At 46.6% G+C, this 21,009-nt stretch overlaps 1 protein-coding gene and 1 long non-coding RNA gene across 2 annotated transcripts in view; one reads left to right on the top strand and one right to left on the bottom strand.

Moving 5' to 3' along the window:
• MAP3K2 (mitogen-activated protein kinase kinase kinase 2) overlaps window positions 1-2,504 on the bottom strand; it is a 167,425-nt gene extending 164,921 nt beyond the window's left edge. The window contains exon 1 of the mRNA XM_037850347.1: window positions 2,056-2,504. The gene's annotated coding sequence lies outside the window, so the exon portion shown is untranslated. The remainder of the gene's footprint in view (window positions 1-2,055) is intronic.
• Window positions 2,190-11,548, top strand: LOC119544807. The gene is made up of 3 exons (XR_005218921.1): window positions 2,190-3,332; window positions 10,546-10,683; window positions 11,445-11,548. It is a non-coding gene; the product is annotated as an uncharacterized LOC119544807 (long non-coding RNA).
• The last annotated feature ends 9,461 nt before the right edge of the window (window positions 11,549-21,009 follow it).

Raw genomic sequence — 21,009 nt, 5'->3', positions numbered from 1 at the left:
CACTAAAGAGTTATCGCACCTAAGAGAATTAACTGCAATGGTATTTTGGCTATGTAAGAAAATGCCCTTATCTTTAGGAGATGCATGTTGACATATTTAGGGGTGAAGTGTCATAATGTCTACAATTTTCAAATGGTTCAGCCAAAAAAATATACACGTACATCTATAAAAAGCAAACATGGCAAAATGACAACAAATATTGACTCTAGAGGGTCATATATGGGTGCTTCACCATGGTACTCTTTCCAATTTTCTGTATGCTTGAAATTGTTTCATAATAAATCAGAGTAGGGGGCAAGGGGAGTCTAGAGAGTGCCACATCTACAAGAGAAAAAAAAAGCAACCTAAAACCAAAGCCATGAGAAATGTCAAGTACCAAACATAACTTCATTTTAATACAGCACCTATTAAATATAGTTTACACCTTTGGTAGCAATGAAGAAAACAAAAGAACTAAAACTCTACCTAAATCACTGCTTAAAAGATTCCATCTACAATGTAATTCAATTATTTAAATAAGCTTTTAACAGCTAGTTCTTTCAAAACAGACAGGTGGAAAGCATGACTAAAAAACCATTCTGTAATTATCTATTCAACATAATTCAACAAGATTCAAAATAGGTTTATACTTTAACCAACTAAAATCTATCTGTGAATCATCTACCTGTTAACTCTGCAATTTGACCTCTTCTCTACAGACATTTCAAAGATATTCAACTACAAATTTTCTTCAGCCTTATAAAAAAATTATAGAGCACAATAATTGGGTATCAATAGATATTCTTAAACATTTGCAACTATGCTGAAAGCATCAATTACCCAAGGGAATATATCAACATTTTCTTCTGTAAAGAGCACCTCCTCTTTACTTTTTCACTAACCATAACCATAATGAAAATAATAGTATAGGCCAACGCTAAAACAAGAATTTTCAATTACCGTTCTAAACAAATGGAAAGACAATCACACTAACAAAAGAAAGCTTGCTCCGATATTCTACACATTAAAGTTTTGACCCTGAACTCAGAAATATTGCGTAAGACGATGCACAAATTAGTAAGTGTGGAGCCATTGCCACATAATTCAGCAACAAATGTTGCAATAAGGAAATCTCAAGCAAATAACCCAACTGCAAGTTCCCTGTACCCATCAAGAACAAACAGCAAAAGTAAAATCGCAGCTTTTCACCAAATAGGCATTTTTACCAAATACATTTCTTCTTTACCTAAGAGGTACAATTGTTTCTGTTGGGTTCTAGTACTATAAAAGGTAAAAGTGCTTATCACGTTTTAAAATTAATTTTTAAAGAATCCAAGAAAATAATTTGTCTAGACTGCGCAAAACACATGGCACAGCCTATGTTGGGAGGGGCAGGCAGTAAACTAGACGTCTGTGTTCAGCATTTTCACCCAGGAAGAAACTGTCCTGCTAGTCTCAAAGTCTCACTGTATGTGTGTGTGTGTGTACACGTACACACACACACACACACACACGTACACGTACACACACACACACACACACACACACACACACACACACACAAATATGTAACTTTTTTTTTTTTTGCCAGACGAGAAATACAGACCTACAGAATGATCTCTGCATATTCCAACCAAGGCTTCCTTGACTACCGGCTACGTGACCTTGGGCAAATTCCTTAATGTCTCCGAGCCCCGATTTTTTTAATCTGTAAAATGGGGCTGGGGAGATGAACTAAGATAAGGCACGCGAGCCGCCAGAGCTCAGGAAGCGTGCACTAAGTGTCACCCAAAAGCTCCGTAAAGAGAGAAGGGGGGACAACCCCAATTAATGGATTGCCACGATGTGACAGTGTCAAGACGAGCACTTTTCGCCTTCTGATATGACACTTCTATGGCTCCCGGGGCCCAGCTGTATCTTCCTTCCGGAATCCCTGCAGCCTGTGTCTGACAGCCAGGCCGCCCCAGCAGTCCCCCGACGCACCGGCCTGGCCTGGCCTTCAGGACAGGACTCCCGACCCCAGGGCGAGACCCCGCCCGCAGCCACGCGCGCCCCGGCACACACACAGGCACGTACCGGGCCCTCGGCGGGGACGTGGGGAGCTGCAGGCCCGAGGAGGGGCCGCCGCCGCACCGCCCCCTCCGCCCCCGCGCGGCCTGTCACCGCGCCCCCTGTCGGGGGAGGCCGCAGGGCCCCGGGGCCGGAGGGGCGCTCGGGAAGTCGGTCCCGGGCCCGGGCCGGTGGGGCCCGCTTTCACATGGGGCCCGGGCCGGCCGGGGCCTCTCGGCGGTCCTCGGTGCTGCTCGCCGCCGCGGCCCCGAAGCCGGTGGGGGGCCGGGCAGGAAGGCGGGAGCCGCGGGCCGGGCGCCGCCGGAGGCTGGGGAAGCGACGGGAGCGGTGCGTCCGCGACTGCAGAGGCAGTAGCCCGGATCGTCGTCCTGGTCGTCGCCGCCAGCGGCCGCACAAGCTTCCCGGGCGCCGCTACTGAGCGCTGCCCAGCCGCCACTACACACGGGCCCGTGACGTCCGTCGTTGCGCGGCGACGTCACGGCCCAGCCGCAAAAGCGTCACCGCGCGATGCCGAGGGGGCGTGGCCGCGCCTGCGCCATTCTCCCAGGTCCGGCCTGCAGCCCCGCGCCTGGCCCTGGGCTACCGGCTCCAGTCAGCGTGCGTGGAGCTCTCGGGCTTGCTCGGTACCCCAATATCCCGAAAAGGGGAGCCCACGTGGGCTGCCTGCAGAGTCCGGAGTAGCCGAAGAAGGAGAGGCAGCGACGGGCCCCGGATTCGTGACAAGTTGTTTCCAAGGGACTAACCCACGTAGCTCTTAATTTTGGATCTAGTTTCAGAATTTTTCCCAAAGGACTTCAGAAATTACTGGAGGCTTGCTACCTGACCTTTACCTGCCCCCTGGAAGCCGGCTGGCTACAGTCAATATGTATCCCCTGCTTAATTCTTGTCAGCATGCTTGAAGGCGGGCCCAGCAAGTATTACCTGTGCAGGTTAGCACCTGCGGAGACCCCAACCCGCCCCCAAAGCCATTGGCAGAGTCAGCGCCAAATCCCGAATATCTTCCACTGAATCCGTCCTTGACACCTCGTCGCCGGAGCCCTGGAGAACCCCGTGACGTGACTTACCTACATTCCAGTGTTTTTACTCCCCTCTGCTCTGATCCAAGAAAGCATCCTTCCCGCTCCAACCCTTCCTTCCCAGCCTTAAAGCTCCTTGTACCGTTCTTTCCCTGGTCCACCTTCTACGTAGTTACTCGGTTTGCTCTGGATCCCATCCCCTCCTTGCCTGTTCCGGACCAAAGTTCAAACCCAGAGAGCCGGGAGCGGCACCCACCGGGCCCAGAGGTAAGGGAGCTGCCCACCTTGGGGGGCCCCAGCCGGTCCAGGGATCTGGTGTCTGTGGGTCCGGGACTGAGGGAGCAAGGGTTGTGTAATATCAGAATATCTGGGTCCTATTCCAGGAATTTGTATTACAGACCCACTGGCAAGAGGTGCCAAAGGCTCAACCAGGAGGATGCTGGTTGAACGGGTGTTTCTGATAGTGGAAGCCCAGAAACAACCCACGTGGCTGTCAGACTGATCTGACAAATAGAGGTTTATCTGCTTTAGGGAGAATTATGCAGCCAGTGCCAACCAAGAAGGGCTGCTAGGAAGGTCCTCCAAGATACAGAGCTAAAGGGAAAAGCAGTTTTGCTCCCACTTGTTTCAAAGAGGAGGACTTCTAAGCTTGTAGGTGCATAAGATCAAAAAGGTCTTTCATATTCCTTTTGGTGCTGATATATGCCCTGTATGCCACAGAAAGGGGGTCCTAGTCCTTGAGGGCAGGATCCCCATCTTAAATTTCTGCAGTGGTCTCCGCCGTTCCTGGTCTGACCACAGAGCAGGCATTCAGCAAATACCTGTTTGTTTATTCAGTAATCTAGAGGTGGGTATTTTCCCCATCCCTTTGCTCACTCCTTCCTCTCCCCACTCCCCTGCCACACCTGTGGACTTCATTGACTTCTGGGTTCCTTAGAAGCACCCCATGTGTGTATTAATAATAGCTGTTCTTTCTCTTTCCATTCTCTTTTTACATTGATGACTTTTCCTGTTGCTTATATATTAAGTCTCTGGTATTCTCGGTATATACAATTATAAATTAGAGGTCTCAGGATTTTTTTTTTTTTCCTTAATGAAACCTTTATTCAACAAATTTTTTTTACCCGCCTACTCTGTGCCTGGGATTGCAATGATAAAGTGATGTCATCCCCACCTCCCAGGAACTCAGAAGCTTGGGAGGAAGGCAGACAAGTAAACATAAAATTAATAACAGAGCAACTTCCCCTACGATAGGCAACAGTATAATGTGCTAAGGGAATAGAGAGGAAGACTTTGAAGGAGGCATGGTGTGTTAGTTTTTTATTGCTGCATAACAAATAGGCACAGACTCAGCTTAAAACAATACCTACGTTTTAGCTCACAGTGTTGTATGGCAGAAATCCACGGGCCTCCTGCATTTTACCTAAGAGAGGAGTAAATGTCTGCTTCCGGTAGCTGAAACCGATGCTAGGGGCATCTCATTGGCTGGAGCTGGGTCCCAGGCCAGTGGCTGGCAGAGGAGTCAGGATTACCTGGAGATTGCACGGAGGGGCAGAACTCTATTCTGAAGAAGCAATCAGCAGCAAATCTGTTACTGTTATCCTAGAGCAGGTCAGGATGAAAACCCACTTTACTGTTACAAAAAGCAAGATATTAGGAAGGTAAATGTCATGATAAAAGGCCACAGTGCTTCTACAAGCAAAGAAAAGTCATTTCTGGGGTTTCTGTGCTTTGGAATTGCCCAAGGTGGTATGTACTCCAACAAAAACACGTTTTTAATCTTAATCCACATTCCTGCAGATGTGAACTCATTTGTAAATAGGACCCTTTGAAGATGTATTATCAGTTAAGATGTGGACTCATTTGTGACTAGGATCTTCGATGATGCTATTTAGGTGGGGCCCACCTGAATCAGGTGGGCTGTAACCCATATTAATGGAGGCCTTATAAGAGAAGGCCCCAGGAAAGAGCCAGAAGAGCCGGCAGAGGAGAGAGAGATGGCCCCGTGATGGGAGGCAGAGACACAAGCCAAGGAACCCCAAGGATTGCAGCAAGTCAGAACCACAATGCTAGGCTCTGGGAGAGAGTATGGTCTTGCCAGTGCCTTGATTTGGAACTTCTGGCCTCTGAAACTGTGAGCCAATAAATTCTTGTTTTTTAAACCAACCCATTGAGCAATGTTTGTCATAGCAGCCTGGCCTAGGAAGACGCCAAGTAAGTTTTCTGAGAGTGTAGAAAGAAGCAAGGCAACAAGATTTCTAACAGACAATTGCCTTGAACTTTCTGTGATCTCAAATGTCTCTAATTCTTTCTTCCATTGTGCTGTTATACATATACGTTTTGTTTTAAAATTAAGCTCATTACATAGTTTCCATTATGTTATACATATATATATATATAAAACAGAAGTATAGAAAACTCGGGGGGCAAAAAAAGAAAAAAAGCTCTCATTCCTTCTATGGTTCTACTTCCACTGTCTGTTGTTCTATTTCCTTCCAGTCTTTTCTCTATGCATAGATTTTTGTTGTGCTAGTGTTTTTGTTTTTTTTTTTAATTATTATTTTAGATAGTTATGATTAAATTATGCATGTACCTTTGTAGTCTCCTTTTTTGCACTTAACACAGCAAAGTAGTTTCACTTTAGTTTTCCTTTATACCTACACACATAATTTTGAATAGTTGTTATGTATGCTTAAAATTTTAACTTTATTGTAATTTTTTAATGAAATATTTTCCTAAAACATATAGAGCTAATGATAGCTTCTAGGCTGCTGGGGACTGCAGTGTAGAGACATATTTCTTTTTACCCTTGGAGTTTGAGGCAAAATGAAAGAGACCAATGAGGACAACCTTGATACGTGACGCTCATACACTCTCCATCATATGCTGTCCTTTTCCCGTTCCCTTAGCCCCCAGGTCTACTCACGTTCATGTCACAAAGCAAAAGGAGTGTTATGGCTTGCCATGGGGAGAGACTTCCTGTCCAGGAAAAAGACCCAGAGGTCCCTAAATCATATGGGTCAATTCAGTTAATGTATTCTAAGACTCTGTAGCAAAAGATATGCTTTGAAAACATCAGACACATTGTTAGCAATAATTTTTGGAAGTTGGCTCTTTGCTTGGGAACTTCTCATGTTCTCCACCGCTCAGTCCTCCTTTCTACCTTCTGTGTCTTGACAGCCGAATAAGGATTATCTACTTCTTCCTTCTCGCCTGTTTATATTATCTTCTTCTTCTCTTCCTGTTCCTCTTTTCTCTTGGCCTCTTCCCCACCCTCTTTAATATACCATGTTTTATTAGCTGTATTTCACAAACTTCCTGCAAAGTAGGTCAGCAGAATTAGTAATCTCATTTTGCATAGGAGGAAAAAGTGGCAGAGAAAGGTTAGGCGGGCGTCACCCTGCCCCTGGTGGACCAGCTGGTGGCACAGAGCCCTTCTGGGCTGCCCTTCCCCCCACCATTCCCACCCTTCCCCCCAAGGGCCAGTTCCACCCCTCCTCCCTGGTTGGTTGCCTAATTCGCCGGGGTGCTGCCCCCTGCCGTGCCAACCCAAGCTGCCCCTCCCAGCACCCGGGCCTCCACACGCGCTCTTCAGCCTTGCAATTCTGGAAACCACTGACTTCCTTGCTCCTGAGCATCTCCAACCAGGACACTCCCTGCTAACTCTCAGCACTGCTTTGCATGACCCTGAACCCCCTAAGTACACTATGGAGGGTATAGTTCACACCAGGGGAAACTAGTAATAAGTTGGTCCTCTGCATCCTTACAGCCCAGTGTGACACAGCTCCAACCACTACGGGGATTGCAGCCACCAGGTAGCTAACTGGGCAGCTAGTTCTCTACCAAAGGTCAACCTAGCTGAAGCCAAGTGGGGCAGTGGATACCCGAGGGGATGGCAGGCCCTGCAGAACTCAGTGTCCTGAGAGGCAGAGAACCCCTGGACCCTCCCAATTGCCAAGACTGCTCGGGCCATCTCAGGGAGCTCAAACTGCTTTGCCCTGATGCCTCTGGGCCCAGCTGCTCTGGCCAGGCTGGCCTGGGGAGGACACTAGACAGGACACCTGGTGAACCTCAATGTCATCATCTATAAGGCAGGAAAAGACCTCCTGCCCCGGGATCGCAGCAACATGCCAGCGAGGTAAGGCGTGCAAAAGCCGTTGAGACGAGGCGGTGACGCAGCCCCGTCCCCAAACCAGCAGCTTCCAGAGCCAGCACACCTGCAAGACGGAAGGTGCCGGCACACCACCCGGAAGGCACCCTTCTTTTCGGGGAGGCCAACTCTGCAATTGTGACTCTAGAGTTCAGTCCAACAGCCCCGAGGACAGCACAGGCTCAGAAAACCGTCCCGCAGACCTCTTTCCACTAAGCCAGTGGAGACGTCTCTCTGGCCTCCAGCAGCCACTGTGCCGGAGAAACCTGAGGGGGGAGACCCAAACCACCACACGCAGCCCCTGACACCACCCTTCCTTTGCCACACCTCCCCTCCACCACTGCCCCTCCCCCAATGCCCCTCCCCCAATGCCAGCCCAGAGAACCAACCCCTCACGTCCTCTGCCATGGAAATGACTCAGACCAAGGCAAAAAAACTGCAAGATGTTCTCCCTACCATTCCAGAGGGTTTATAAATCTGTGACGTTCATAAAAATGTCTACACTGTGGGCTGGATTGACCCCAGCTCCACCACCCAGTAAACCAGGGCATGGGCTCAGGCACTTATTATGGACTCCCTGTAGTTCTTGGCCCCTAGCTCGCAGGGCAAACCTCAGGGCCTTTCCTTTCACCTCCCCATCTGCCATAAAAACCCAAGGCTCGAGAGGACTTAGAAGCAGAGACATCTTCCCCATAGCCATGGGCGCACCCAGCACTCCAATCTTGGTTTCTAAATACCATTCTCCACTAAAAGGAACCGGGCCAGGGCAGGATGAGTCCAATGAGCCAGAACATGTTTCTGTCCCAGAACCTGAAAAGTGCTGGAAGAATCCCAGGGGCATGTCAAGGGGTTCCCCCTCTGGCCATATCTGGGACAAGCTGGACATCGAAACTGATGTCACAGAGTATAACCCATAAACTAAGATAATCCCTGAGTACCTACTGATAGATATGCATCATCAGCAAGGAAGAGGGGATGCGCTTCTTACAGAAGAATGCCGACTGATGAGTGTTCTAAGCAAGGCAGAGGAGGATAACTATGGATATTCAAACTTGTGGGTGAAAGGTTGGTGAGGAACAGCATACTTACACACCTAAATAATTCATTACTGATGTCACAGAGTATAACCCATAAACTAAGATAATCCCTGAGTACCTACTGATAGATATGCATCATCAGCAAGGAAGAGGGGATGCGCTTCTTACAGAAGAATGCCGACTGATGAGTGTTCTAAGCAAGGCAGAGGAGGATAACTATGGATATTCAAACTTGTGGGTGAAAGGTTGGTGAGGAACAGCATACTTACACACCTAAATAATTCATTACAAAGGAGAGAAATAGTAACTTTACAGTGGAGAAACCTTTACAAAACAAACAAAAACCCTGCAGACCTGCAACTGAAGCTTCCAGAAGGCACCTGTGGAAAGGCCCTCAAAGAGTGACCTCTGTCCACCTGCGGGCTGGGCTCAGCATGACTCATCAGCCTCCTTCCAGAAGCTAAGAACCTGAGCTCAAGTGAATTCAGCCCACCTGCAGCAGTTACCTACAATGAGACCCAAGGAGTTCCCTTCCACTCATAGAATACTACTCTGTTTCCTGTGGGCAACCACCTGGTGTAGAGGACAGCCTTGGCTTTGAATTTCTGCCACTTAGTAGCTGTGTGAGCTCAGGCAGGCTGCTTAACCTCTCTGAACCTCAGTCTCTTCCTCTATAAAAGGGGAATAATAATACCTGCATGATGAACCAGAAATTCCACTCCTGGGTGTTTCCTTGAGAGAAATGAAAGCATATGCCCATTCAAAGACTTAAATATGTATGTTCATAACTTCTTTATTCAAAATGAGTTCCAAGCTGCATACAATCCAAATATCCATCAACTGGCTAACAATGAAAAGGAACACACAAATGATGACATAAATGAATTTCAAAAGCAGAATGCTAAGTGAAAGAAACCAGACAAAAGACTACATGTTCCATGAGTCTACTTAGATGAAATTCTGGAAAAGGCAGAATGCTAGCGATCAGGTTGCCAGGAGCCAAGGGCTGGAGGGAACCTCCTGGGGTGCCGGGAATGTTCTATTTCACGAACATTGCAGAAGTGGTTCCAGGAGAACCCATCAAATAGTCCCCCTAAAATTGAAGAATTTTACTGTATGTAAATTACACCTCAGTAAAGCTGATTAAAAAAAATTAATACCTACTGTGCAGGGTCATGGCGAGGAATAAGTGGGCTGATCTATATGTCTGACCAGGCGATAAAGGCTATCACTGGCTCAGTCTTGGGGTTGAACAGGTCAAATGCGCCAGGGGCTGCAGGCAGGAGGTCCACCGCAGGGCGATCTTCCTCAGTGGAGTAGCCAGGTCACCTGTCCAGGTACCAGTCCAGGTGGAGTCCCACACAGGAGGCTGTCACTGTACCCCAGGGTGCACCGGAGCTGCAGAGAGCCCTTTCTGCTTGGGGAAATGCGTCCACACCCACATAGCATCGCAGGAACTCTCCTCCGGTCGGTCCTCCTGAATCATAAAAATTCTCCTCTGGGTTCTCCTGGGCAACCCCCTCACCTGGCCCAAATGGTAAAAGTTCAGCCCGTCTGCTGCCACCCCCGCCTCAGGCTCCACTTCCACTTTTCCCTTCTGCCTTCTCCCATTCATCCCCAGAGGTAGAGGAGTCCACGCTCTCACCGCCCAGAACCTCCCAGTTTCCCAATTCCTGCAGTTCTGGAAGATCTTAGACCCAGGTGAAAAACCTGCTGCCCCAGGAGAAGTGGGAGGGAAGGCTGAGGGGCCCGAAAGGAGAAGCAAGGAAAGGACGCGGCCCAAGAAACTGGCCTCGCTGCTCCAGCAGGAAATCGCATTTTATTTATATATGTTGTGTCTTATTACTTGGCAACCAGGTCTCGGCTGTGTGTGGGGTGAGGAGTGGGGGAAGGTTTCCTTGCTGGATGGGTTGGGATGACTCATGCCCTACGATCTGGACTCTGGGGCCAGGGTAACAGGACAGACATTGTTTAAAGCTGGGTGCAGCCAGGCCAGGCCCTCCTGGCTGAGCACGCAGCTGTGCTTCTGCATGGAAGGCCCACCCCAGAGGGGCCTGGGGGAGACCCAGCTCCCCATTCCTCACCTGGCCCAGAAAGATGCTGCGAAAGGCACGTGGGCTTCAGAGGGTCAGATTCAGCCACAAGGTGGTATGTGGTTCTGCCACCTACTAATTGGCCCTTGCCTCTCTGACCCCAGTCTCTTCATCTGTAAAAGGAGAATCTGAGATCATGTCAATTGTGCCCTGATTAGGGAGAGCTGACAACATACCTTCAGTGCCTTTAACTGTTTCAGCACCTTCTCCAATTTGACAGAAGAGGAAACTGCCTTCAAATACTCTAATGCCAGGAGTTGGCCTTCTGAGGGGTCCAGAAACTGTAAGTTCCCTGACCAACTTGATGTGAATCTCCAGGGGCAGGACCATGGGAGACAGTGAGTTTTAGAATTCTCTCTGCTGGAGGGGCAGGTCTTACAGTTTGGAAGGCCCCAGAATGGTTTCTGGACGGGAAGGGCACAGCTGCATTCATGCCTCAGCCTGCTCACACTGTCACTCATTGACCTGAAACGCCAGCTTCCCTTTTATATAAACCTGAGTCCTCTAACATGACATCTTCCCAAGCACTGCACTGTGTCAGGTTTTGATCACTAGTTTCCTTATGGCTATAGGGAACTCTGGTTTGAGTTTATGTAGTGGATACAAATCTGCCCACACCAGAGGGTTAAATATCTGTCATGCCACAGGCAGCAAGCCAGGCCTCCACCAAATGGTCTCCAAGCCCTGCTCAGGCACTCTTATCACCAAATCCTCAACCAGCTGGTCTCTGGAGCTCCCCAGGTCCCCTCGGGCCAGTTGGTCCCCTGCAGTGTGGCCTCATCTCCTCCCACTCGTTCTGCAGGCCTCCGAGTGCTGCCCCTCTCTTGTAAGACCTTCTCTGGGCCAGCACAAGCATCCCTTCTCCAAAAGCACCTAAAGGCCAGCTTTGTGACAGGCCCTGTGCCAGGGGCTTACCACAACTCAGCAAGATAGGTCTTACCTGCCCTATTTAATGGGGTGGGGGGGTGGGGGGAATCTGAGGCTCGAAAAGAATGCCGTATCCAAGGTCACACTCCCTCTGACAGCCTGACGACCCTCACCTTCTTCTTGGCCTCAGCACCTCCCTCTTCCAGCTCACGTGTATGTCCATTATGGCCAGGTCCAGGTGGGCTGCTTGGATGTCTCTTCCCAAAGGGACTGAATGCACCTTGAGGGCGAGGCCTCCCGTCTCCACCTGCCTCACCTGCCACCTAGTCCTGCCCATGAGTATTTGCGGAGTAAGTGAATGAATGGACCCCGAAGGACAAAACACTGATGTTATTTTAAAGAGCCAAGGCCTCCAGCACAAGGAATTTGGGGGCTATCGAATAATGGCAGGAGAGCTGTGATTTAAGACCCTCAGCCTAATTTCGTCCAGCTCCTGATGTTTCTTAAAAATTCACCCACATTACCCAGACCCATTTCTCCCCCAGTTGCAGAAACGCCATATGGTTTTAAAGGTTACTTAGTAACTGAGACGCTGAGAAGCTGCAGTGCAATTGTGGATATTGTGTTTGTGTGGTAGGTCGTGATGAATGTATATTTTTATTTTATTTTATTTTATTTTATTTTTACCGGGGGTGATAATCAGAAACGTTTGGAAGCTCCTGGCCTGGATGGTCTCGACTGGCAGGCCCGTTCCCTCCCAGTACCCAGGATCCCACAAAAATCCCTTTGTGGTGGGTGGTCCATGCTGCAAGAAACCCCGTCTCCTTGGGGGCCTTCATCTCTGAGAGCCTAGCCTCATCCCTGCAATCATCCCTCAGCTGAGAAAAGGAAACAGTGAGTGTAAACATTGCTAAAGAAAAAGTAGACCTTTTGTTCTTTCATTATTATTTCAAAAATAATACATGCTCCTAGTTTACAAAAAAAATAGTTCATACAGTGCTGACACAAGGGAGAAAATGAAGGTCTCCTCTCCCTCCTCTCCTGCCCCAGGTGCGCCCCTGAGATCTCCCCCGGGAGCCGATGGACGCCCCCCCTCCGCTGCGCTCTGGAGCCATCGGTTCATTTGCTGGCAGGTGGGGCCCGCAGCTAAGTTGAGCGGCCAAGCTGCCCCTCCCGCCCTTGGCTCTGGCTCTCAGCATCTGCGCAGCCCCCTGCCTCTCCCAGGGGCCCGGCCCGCCCCCATCCTCTCAGGCTGTCCAGCCCCCTGCCGCCCCCCACCCCCAGCCCTGCGCCGCGCGCCCCTCCCGTGCCCCTCTCCTTCCCACGCTGCCCTCGCCATCGGGCCCAAACAGGAAACTGAGGGCAACTGGGAGGCCAGCCCAGTTCTGCATTTCCATGTAATCAGAGGAAATCTGGCACCCAGATCTTCATTTCTAAACACCATACTTGGAAAAAAAAAAAAAACCAAGCCATGGTTCCTTAGAGACCGAGCTGGTCCCGGGGCTGGAGCAGGGAAAGCCCCGGAAGAGCCCCGAGCATCTCCTGCCGAAAAGCACGTGCGTGTCAAAGAGGAATAGTAAATAGTAAAGGACTAGTAACCCAAAGAACAGAATAAACACTCAGAGTCCATACAGATATAAAAATAGTGGAATAAATAAATAAATGGTTGAAAGGAACAGCGCTCCTTTATAGCAGAATTCCAGTTAATAAAAGGAATGGTGGACATAGAAAATCAGAATTTGGTAAGCACCACCGTAATACTAATCGTTACAGGCAAGAATCACCAACAATACTACAATTAGTAGGTAAAAGTGTGATGAGAAACAGGATATTTACATAGTCGTAAAGCATCTCGACGTAGGATCTTTATTGGTCACAAAGGAAAACATAGAAACTGTACAGAAAGAAATCAAGCAGACACCACTTTATCCAAGCAATCAAGTGTCACCAGTAATTAGACACATAATTCTTGCCCCAAACCATGACTTCAATCTAATAACGAGAAAACACCAGACATACCCAAACTGAGGAATGCCCTACAAAATAACTAGCCAAAGTGTCAGTTATAAAAGGCAAGGAAAGACAGAGAAGCTGCCCCAGCCCGGAGGAGACTAAGGGGACATGACAAAGAACACAATGTGGGATCAAAGGATTCGGGACCAGAAAAAGGGCATTAATGGGTCAATGGGCAAAATTTGAATAAGGTTTTTTGAATTTATGTTAATTCCTGGTTTTGGAACGTACTCTGTGGTTATATAAGATGTTATTAGGAGCCTAGGTAAAGGGTAAAGTAGTGGCGTCCTTTTTGTAAGTCTAAAATTTCAAAATAAAAGTTAAAATTAAATCTAACTGTATTAGAATAGCTAGAAGGAGAGAACTGAAATGGTGGAACTATAACCCATAACACTCTTGGTAATTTCCTATATAACTACGTGTTAAATTGTACCTTGAAGGTTTTTACCTTTTTGCATATATTTCACAATAAGGAAATAACTGAAACTGTGGAACTGTAACCCATAACATTTTTTGAAATTTGGTCTCTAACTACTTGTTAAATTACACCTGGATAATTACTTCTATGTAAATATGTTATATTCCACAATAAAAAATGATTAAAAAATTTATATGACTTTCTGTTCAGTGTCATACCAGGAAAAGCCTTCCCCATTCTGAAATTACTTTTTTAAAATTTCCTTATTTTTCCTGGTCCTTTTATTGTTTTGTTTTTTATGTTTTAAGTCTTTTGGTCCTGTAGGAATTTATTTGTTGACAAATGAGAGGTTGGGATCCGTATAATTTTGGAACTGGGCTTGACGTCTAGTTGCTTCGGTCTGACTTCTCCCTCAGCCTCTCCACTGGAACGCTATCCACAATATCAACACCTAGTTGCTCAAATGAACTGAGCCTTCCCAGCCCTTATCTTACTTGATCTGTCAGCAACACTAGAAAATGTTGTCTGTTCCTCTCTTCCCATGTGCTTGATTTTTCTCCTAGCACTCTAGCTCTTTCTCAGCCACATCTGTGAATTTTCTTTCCTCCCTAAAAGAAAAAAAAAAAAAAAAATCTAATTGGGAACTCTGCCTCTCCCCCTCTCAGGCTGATGTGAAGGTGGGTCCCCGTGTTATGGGGTCATGGAACTCAGCTCAGGAATCAGACGGGGAGAGCAGGGCCCACAGAAGGGGCTGGCCCAGGCTGCTTATGCTCCAGGGCCACGCCTGGGAGACCTTGTGCCTCAAATCCAGGCTCCTGGGGGCTCAGGAAGCCATCCCACCCAAGGGGGAAAGGTGGCAGGGAGAGGCACAGGTCCCGGCTGAGGCAGGCTCCCTCTAGCAATTCTGCTTTCCTCCTGGCTGCCTCGGAGGTGCAACCCTCTCCAAACCTCAGAAGAGTCAGAGATCAGAAGTAAGTCAGCTTCAGGATCAGCTCAATCCAGCAACTCCACCTCTATTTCTCTTTGATGTCTTAGTTGCACTGTCATTTGGGAACTGCTTTTGTCCTCAGGTGCTTCCCTCCTGATAGCCAAACAACTCTAGAAACTTCAGGCTCCACATCTGTTCACTGCATGGCTTGGAGAAGAGTGGGTCTCTGCTGGTGATTATCTCTCCAAAGAATAAGAACACGTTTTTTTTCCCCAGAAGACCCCAAACTTATTCTCATATTCCATTGGCCTGAATTTGGTTACATGCCCATTCCTGAAATAATCTTTGGACTAGGAGACACCATGCACAGATTGGCTGAGCCCTGGGTTCCTGAGTCATTTGAGGGCAAGAGCCAGGGGACCACCCTCAGATAAATCAGGTTCCACAGTCCCCCACCCAGGAGCTGTGGGTGAGAGGGTAGATGGAGTGGAGTGATGTTAGAAGGAAGGCAGAGGGCTGGGTGCTGGGTGGGCAACAATCAGTGTCCATGACACCAAGCAATGTCCTCTTTGGTGACAAGTGCTTTCGTCTGTGGTTCCCTTGAAGGAATGTGCTGGGTGGCAGGCACGGGTTCTCTGTGCCTTGGAAACGAGCCAGAGGGCACACTCTGCTTTACACAGCAGTCTCTCATGAGCTTATTTAGAAAAGTGGGAGTCCAAACAATAATCAGTTTCTTGGCCTCAAGGAGAGAGGTGACCGTGGTGGCAGCCAGCACTTGGAGACTTTTCAGGTAACACTAAGTAGCTATCAGGAGAACCCCAGGTTCTGGAGAAGGCACCTGCTTTTTCTGCTCACCCCCAAGCCTTGCACGATTAAACACCTACACTCTACAAAGGAGCATTCTCAGCTTTGCCACTTGGCATCATTCTCGAGCTACCTTAAAACCCTCTCCAGGGCACAGTCCAGCTCCCATACTAATTACTTTGGGGTTCGAGACTAAGTGTTATCTCCCCAAAAAGACCTGAAATGCTACAGGGCTGGGGGCTGGAAAGGTGCTGAGAAGGCAGGGCAGCCCATTGGTGCCATGGCCCCCGCCTATGGGGCTAGACCTGACTGCTGATGGGGGAGGTCTCTCCCCTAGAGACCACCCCAGCCCCAGCTGCCGAGAGGACGCCCCATCCTGCCAGCCAATCTTCCAGTTGCAGACTGGTAGCGGTAGACAGTGTCGGGACGGGACAGCTTGCAGGACGGCACACAACCTTCAGGGCAGTCAGTCGATTGGCAGCTGCCTGGGAGGCTGAGCTGAGAATCCCCAGACTCCATCTGGGAAAGGGCTGCGGGCGGCTGCTCGGCTACAACTGTGAACAGACCCTGAAATGTGGGTTTTATAACATTTTTCATGTCACGAAACTAGTCTTCTTTCGATGTTTTTCAGAAGGGATCTGCCCTCGGGCTGGAGTTTGCAGAGCGCCCCCCCCCCCCGTTTCGAAGGTGCTGGATGCCCTCCCTCCCCATCTCCCACTCCCAACCCCTTGCGTGTTTCTCTGTCTGTCTGTCTGTCTGTCTGTCTGTCTCTCTCTCTCTCTCTCCCCCCCCTCCTTCCGCCACGCCGCCCCCACCCGTTTCTCTCCCCCTCCCCGTTCCTGCTTCCCTCCTCCCCCGTCCTCTCTCCCCCTTTCCTCCCCCTCGTGCTCTCCTCTCGGCTCTGTGTCTGTCTGTCCGTCTGTCCCTCCCCCCGCCCCGGCTGCAGGGCCCGGACGCGCGGTCAGGAGGCGCTGACTCACCGGCTGACTCAGCGCGAGGCCCGCGGCCAGCAGACGCCGCCGGGGGTGGGGCGCGGCCTTCCCGCCGTGGAGCGCCCCCTGCCGGCCCACCCGCGAGGGGTGCCCGGGCGCCGCGGGGCTCCAGCGGGCCGGGGTGGGGGGCGCCCGGGGCGATGGTCCGAGGGCGGGACCCCAGCCGGACCCGAGGACCCACCTCGGGCCGCGGCTCTGCCCATCTCCCGGACGTCCCTCCGCAGCCCAGCCCCTCCGCCGCCTGCGGGGCCAGCCGAGGTCGCCCCTCCGGGAAGCCATCCGGGAGGGCCCGTCTCACGGTCACCTGTGGCAATCTCTGCAGCAGCACCTGCGACGGGTGCTGTTACCTTAACATAGAGATATGAAACAGAGGTGTTCATCTGAAATTATGTCTCATTCTGTATTATTTACTTTTCAGTTACATAAAGGCTAGTATTGAAACAGAACAACAGGACTAGTGCACAGTGGAAAGTAATACCAATTAAGTGCAGGACTAATAAAACAAAATATGTGAGAAAATATAAAAATAATTTATCCATTGATTTTAACTCTTTTTAAACTTGTTATTGGATATTTAAATTTTGTAATAAGATACATAAATGTAAGATTTTTTTTAATTGTAGAATATAACATGTACATAAGTGGTAGATTTCCAAGTGCAATTCAACAAAGTTAGAGAAGAAACTTCAGAGAATATTATAGGTTGCAATTCCACAGTTTGTTATTTCCTTTTTATGAAATATATATACAAAAAGGTAATATCTTTCAAAGTGGATATATAGGAAATTTTCAAAGTTTTTATGAGTTATAGTACCATAGTTTCAGTTATTTCCTTATTGTGAAATATATATACAAAGAGGTATAGCTTTCAAATTATAATTTATCAAGTAGCTATAGAACAAATTTCAAAAGATTTTTTTTAAAAGGAGAAAACATTTAATTAAAAATGACAATGACATTTCTATTCTGTAATACAGTACAATATTTTTATTGTTTCCTTGCCTGCAGGCCGCAGACCATCCAACTTTTTCATTTATGTGGTGGTAAAACTGAGTGCAGCCAAACATAAAATTCTCTGACTTGTAGCTCTGTTTTTATAAAGGCCATATAACACTGGTTTGTGCTGTCAGTCCAGTGTGATGGCATCAAGCTGAAGACCCTCTCAACAAAAGCACTGGAGCATGGCATACTTCAGATTGTACTCACTAGAAACAGCAAGTTTTTAGACTTGGAGAAGTGTTTTCCAGCTCTCCAAAAAGAATGTTCATCTACTTTGCATCTACAGGCTTTTTGGTAGACCACCTGTGTGTCAACCCAGTCCTTTGAAACTGTATATTTGTCAAATAAGCTAACATGTCTCAAGTGTCCATCATTTTTAAACACTCCAAAGGATGTCTCGTGTCCATCATTTTTTTTTGTCCATCATTTTTAAACATTCCAAAGGATATAAATTAAACCACTCTTAATCAGCAAAAATGGTTTCAAAACAAAGAGGTAATTTGAACTTGTGAAATTGAAGTTGGACTATAAATAAGTGACCCTTTTAGTAAAGAAATGAAAAAGTCCTGGTTAAATTGGATGTCTTACTGGTGAATTTTTTTTTAGTTTGTTTAGTTCCCCCTCCCCCAAATTAGTCATTTTCTCATTATATGAGTTTTTATAGCAGCCTATAAATAATATTAAACAACTCAGATGCCATCAGTTTATCTTTTTCTGGACTCCTTTTGGTCTCTTCAAAGATCATCAAAGAGTTTTGGAGAAACAGCATATAAATCCCTTATTTTACTGCAATCCTTTTCTCCATTCTCATCTTCAATGTCTCCAAATTAGAGAAAGACTTTCTTTTCCACGATTTGAAGATCCGATTTTATGACAACTCAACATTTTAAAATCTTTCCTATGGGCAGCAAGATATCTAGGATCTCACAGACACATGTCTAAGGTGACCATCTCCTTCCACTTCTAGAAAGGCAAATATTTCATTAAGTGCTCTTGCATGTATTGAGGAAACTGAAATGTAACCCAAAACTTTCTTCACGGAAGCCTCCATATCACCACTACGCAAATCACACCCCCTTGTAGCAGTGTCACGTACAAGCTATGCAGGACATTCTGCAGTTAATATCTTTTCATTTTCTTTGGTAAGGAGTTTATAGACTGAGTGGAAGTTGCAAAAATGTATATTTGCACTATCTGCCAGTGCAATATATTTGGAGAAGACAATATTAATTTTTTAAAATTTTTGTCTGATTTGTCTAATTTTTTCTACCATTAAAATCTTGGTAGAAATCAAGAAGATGATGTGAAACTCCATTTTCTTAAATCCAAGTACCTAAGAGCTAGGAGAACACATTTTTATTGCAATGATTTGACGCAGAACTTGATATACTATAGAGAGCTTGATTTTACTAAGATCTAACAGAATCAGCTCTATGTTATAAGGGACGAACACATCTGTTATCAAAATTTCCCCTTCTGTTAACCCACAGGATATTTTAGGTGCAGCCTCTGAATGAGGAAACATAACCTTATACAGTTGCATAGAGATATCAATAATACTAATTAGTTTGTGTGCTTTGCCCAAGCTAATTCAGCAGCCCCTCTTGTCAACTGAGCACAGGTGTCTCTTGGGGCGACAAAAAAAACTTTTGATTAATCTAGAAATACTTGCCTGTCCCATCCCGGACTTGAGATTCAATCTCGAAAGTGCTTTCTCCTTCCCTGCTCCACCACTCCCAATCCCCACATCTTTTCCGCCCATTGTGCAGTATGCTCTTCTTTGATTATTTGCCTCCCTCATCCAGTTGTGTGTGTCCTTCCATCCATCACTTAAATAGTGACCATGATGTATCTGGGTCCTGCTGGCACTGGTATCGTAATTATTCTCATTCTCTTTATCTGAGCCCTTTAAAAGCACGGTCCCAGTATTCACCTTGTTAAAAACCAAGCTGGCACTATCTCAGGACAGAGCTCAGCAGTTAATCCAGAGGTAAAGTCAAAGACTAACCGTCTACACTCGTGATGACGACAGCGTTACGTTGCATCGCCGGGACAGCTGGAACCAGGGATGCAAAACTACTGTGAGCCGCAAATCACCGGTGCCTCATGAGCCCAGGAAGGAGAAAGTGGCGACAGAGACTAGGGAAGGGGCTGCACCTGTCGGAAACCAAAACTAGTGCTACTTTCAGGCTCCCAACCATTTGAACTGAAAACTAGGACTTCTCTCATCCCACGGAAAGGTTTCCAGGACAAGGGACTTTTAGTGCAAAAACCAGGACAGGTCCAGACAAACTGTGATCATGGATGCCACACTGGCCCGTGTTTGTGGAATCAAGGAAAAATCAGTATCAGTTTTAAAAACCAAGTGTATTTCTCCACATTAGCAATGAACAACTGTAAACTGAAAATTTTTAAATGTCGTTTATAATAGCATTTTTTTTAATCTTCATTTTATTGAGATATATTCACATACCATGCAGTCATACAAAACAAATCGTACTTTCGATTGTTCACAGTACCATTACATAGTTGTACATTCATCACCTAAATCAATCCCTGACACCTTCATTAGCACACACACAAAAATAACAAGAATAATAATTAGAGTGAAAAAGAGCAATTGAAGTAAAAAAGAACACTGGGTACCTTTGTCTGTTTGTTTGTTTCCTTCCCCTATTTTTCTACTCATCCATCCATAAACTAGACAAAGTGGAGTGTGGTCCTTATGGCTTTCCCAATCCCTATAATACCATTTTTAAAACATGAAATAATTGGAAATAAGTTTAACAAAGTATATGCAAGACCTGTACACTGAAAACTACCAAACATTGCTAGGGAAATTAACCTAAAATTAAGACTTAAGTGAATGGAGAGAAATACCATGTTAATGGACCAAAGACTCAATATTAAGATGTCTATTTCCCCAAAATTGTTCCATTGATTCAACTCAATCCCAATAAAAATTTCAGCAGTTTTTTTTTTTTATTTTTGGTAGAAATTGATAAGCTGATTCTAAAATGTATACAGAAATGCAAAGCAGCTAGAACAGCCAAACCAGTTTTGAAAAAAAAAAGAAAGAAAGAAAGAAAGAAAGGAACAAACTTGGAGGACTTACATAACCTGATTTCAAGACTTACTATAAAACTATAGCAGTTAAGACACTGTGGTATTGGCATAAGAATGAACAGCCAGATCAATAGAATATAAGGTCAAATTATTTTCAACAGAGTAGCAAGGCAGTTTTGGGAGGAAACTATAGTCTTCAACAAATAGGGCTGAAAAAAACTAGGTATTCATACAGAAAAAAATAATGAATTGACTCTATCTCACACCATATACAAAAATTAATAAATTCAAAATAGGTCAGAGGTCTAAACATAAATGCTAAAGCCATAAAACCTCTAGAAGAAAGGCATAAGAAGAAATCTCTGTGGCCTTGGGCCAAAGCAAAGATTTTTTAGTTAGGACACAAAAATCACGAAACATAACAGAATATGTTGGTAATCGGGCTTCATCAAAATGACAAGCTTTTGCTCATCAAAGGATACTGTTAAGTAATAAAAGACAAGCAATAAAGCTACAGTAGTCAAAACAACAGGATACTGGCACAAAGATAGACATACTGATCAGAAATAGACCAGCA

The sequence above is a fragment of the Choloepus didactylus genome, chromosome 9, assembly GCF_015220235.1.
Source record: "Choloepus didactylus isolate mChoDid1 chromosome 9, mChoDid1.pri, whole genome shotgun sequence".
Classification (NCBI taxonomy): domain Eukaryota; kingdom Metazoa; phylum Chordata; class Mammalia; order Pilosa; family Megalonychidae; genus Choloepus; species Choloepus didactylus.
The sequence above is the reverse complement of the archived record's forward strand: the minus strand, read 5'-3'. Positions and strand labels throughout refer to the sequence as shown.